The following is a 3,183-nucleotide window of genomic DNA, read 5'->3' as shown; positions in this document are numbered from 1 at the left end:
TATGCATGTGACAGCTGGATAATGAATAAGGAAGACCAAAGAAGAGTTGATGCTTTTGAGTTGTGTTGGTGAAGAATACTGAAAGTACCATGGACTACTAAAAGAACTAACAAATCTGTCCTGGATGAAGTGCAGCTGGAATGCTCCTTGGAAGCGAGAATGGCCAGACTTCATCTCACCTACTTTGGTCATGTTGTCAGAAGGGACTATTTCCTGGAGAAAGATGTCATGCTTGGTAAAGTGAAGGGTCAACAAAAGAGGGGAAGGCTATCAACAAGATGGATTGACATGGTGGCTGCAGTGATGGGCCCCGGTATATTAGGGATCATGAGGCTGGCACAGAACTGGGCAGTGTTTTGTTCTGTTGTACATAGGGTCGCTATGAGTTGGAGATGACTGGATGGCACATAACAACAACAACATCACAAATCTTTATGGAAGCAGACTGCCTCATCTTTCTCCCAGAGAGCGGCTGGTGGGTTTGAACCACCAACCTTTTGGTTAGCAGCTGAGTGCTGACCAGGGCTCCTTAGAGTTGGGCATGCGGGATGCTTGTTAGGGATCAACATCCACGGAAGGGAAGGGGGGAAGGCAGAATTGGGTAGAGGAAGACGTTGAACTGAGATGCAGGTCTGACAAGATGCTGGCCAGTCCATAGGGATCTGTGGGACATTGTGAAAAGTTAAGTCAACCATACAGTCAGAACGAACAACTCCCATGAGAGACCACCCTCACTTCTGATACTAGTTGCAAGTTTTAGCATCTCCCAAACCATTGTCAGGTTCAATGATTTGTTAGAAGTATTTATAGAACTCACTGAACCAATGATGCTCACAGTTACAGTTTATTACAAGGAAATAATGCAGATTAAAATCAGCCAAGGGAACAGGCTTATAGGCAGAGTACAGGGAAGTGCAAAATTGGAGCTTCTGTTGTCCTCTCCAGCTAGAGTCAGGCCAGAGCTTTCCTGGGATCAATGTTGACAACACATGGAGTCCAATAAATCAAGAAATCTCACCTGAACGTCATTGTCCAGAGTTTTCTCTGGGGCTTCATCATGTAGACATGACTGATTGGTTGCCATGTGGTTGATCTTAGTCTCCAGGTCAGCTGATACTGCATAACCCAAGACCCCACCCTAAGTCATATTGTTGGTCTTTCTGACAATGTGGTCAGGCCTCATGCTTAGACTGTGTGGCGTAGCCAGCCTCTGCACTAAATCACATTGTTAGGCTCTCCAGCATGACCCAAGGCCCCCAGGCAAACAAAGATACCCCTGTTAGGCATGATTTTCCTAGGACCTAGAGATCAGTGGTTTGAACCCACCTTAACCCACGTAACCTATACTTTGCATATTATACCTGGGTTGTAAGCTCCTTGACACCTGTATGTCTGTTCCCTTCGGGACATATTTAATATCTAGCTTGTAGCCTGGAATGAGCCCTAATGGCACAGTAGTTAAGCACTTGGCTGCTAACCAAAAGGTTGGCAGTTCAAACTCACAGGAGACACACCTGACAATCTGCTTCTGTAAAGGTTGTTGTTGTTAAGGGCTGTCGAGTTGGTTCTGACTCATAGTGACCCTGTGTGCACAAACGAAACACTGCACCTCACAATCACAATCATTGCTACGTGTGAGCCCACTGTTGCAGTCACTGTGTTACTCCATCTTGTAGAGGATCTTCCTCTTTGTCATGGACCCTCTACTTTACCAAGATGATGTCCTCCAAAGACTGGTCCTTCCTGATAACATATCAAAAGTACATGAGCTGAAGTCTCACCATCCTTACTTCTAAGACACCTTCTGGCTGTACTTTTTTCAAGACAGATTTGTTCGTTCTTCTGGCAATCCATGGTATATTCAATATTGTTTGTCAATGCCATAATTCAAAGGCATTTATTCTTCTTTGGTCTTCCTTATTGAAGGAATTGCTTTTTCATGGATATGTGGTGGTTGAAAATATCATGGCTTGGGTCAGGTGCACTTAAGTCTTCAAAGTGACATTTTTGCTTTTTTATCTGTAAAGATTACAGCCTTGGAAACTCTATGGGGGCAGTTGTACTGTGTCACGTGGGGTTGCTAGGAGGTAGAATCTACCCGACAACAGTTTTTTTTTTTTTTTAATTATACATGTCCTGGACCACTAAATGTTCAGCTGACTAAAATAAGTCATGTCTCCTATAACCAAAAGGAGCATTTTCACGTATCCTTAAACAAAAAAGCCATCTGTCTCTGGTCCTTACCATCAACAGCTCCAAGAACTGGTAGGAGTTTAGCTCCCTACCTTCCTTTCTTCCTCTCTTCCTCTCCCTCCCTTTTGGTTTGCTTTTATTTTGTCATCTAAGTACTAAATTATATATATATATATATATATATATATATAAAATGTTTACATGCAAGAATATAAATATGTTTATTGGTCTAAATGGCATGCAGCAGAAAGTCAGCTCTATTATTTTCAACCAAGGGTCCAAATATTCTAATATTATGTGTTGAATGAACTTTTATTTACCAGCTGATGTTTAAACTCATTTTTGCTCACACACTGTTTCTGTTTCTATTTTTTTAAATCTCCAGTTCTCATTGTGATATAATTCACATACCATAACACTCACCATTTGACAGTCCATAATTTGGTGCTGTTAGTATTTTCACGGTGTTTGCAGTCATCATCGCTGTCTAATTCCAGATCATTCCCATCACCCAGAGAGGAACTGTGTATCCATTAGGAGCCATTCCGCGTGTCCCACTTCCCGCAGCCCTTGTCAACCAGTAATTTGCTTTCTGTCTCTAGATTTCCTCCTCTGGACATTTCAGGTAATCTTATATTATGTGGCTTTTTATTTTTGGCTTCAAAAACGTTTTTACATTTTTTTAAAAAAATAGCTTCACAAGTCCCTAGTTTTTGGTCTTTGGTTAAGTTAGTGGCATAAGGTCAGGGTATCTGTACTTCCCCGCTCCTTTCTCTACTGCCCCTTGCTACCAAGCCTCTCCATGTGGGACATGCACGTGGGTCAGCTCTAGGACACCAGAGAAGTCACGCCTGCTCACTCCTGCCAGTTCACCTTGTCTACAGCTCATGTTCAGAGGTCTCTTGCCTCGACCCAGGATCAGTACCCAGGTCCTTCACCATCGAGGTAGATCTGTCCGTCCATTCACAGCTCCATGGTGAGACTCATGAT

The sequence above is a fragment of the Orycteropus afer genome, unplaced genomic scaffold (genome assembly GCF_000298275.1).
Source record: "Orycteropus afer afer isolate SDZICR_OR568_19922 unplaced genomic scaffold, OryAfe1.0 scaffold00515, whole genome shotgun sequence".
NCBI classification, from domain to species: domain Eukaryota; kingdom Metazoa; phylum Chordata; class Mammalia; order Tubulidentata; family Orycteropodidae; genus Orycteropus; species Orycteropus afer.
Note: the sequence above shows the minus strand (reverse complement) of the source record.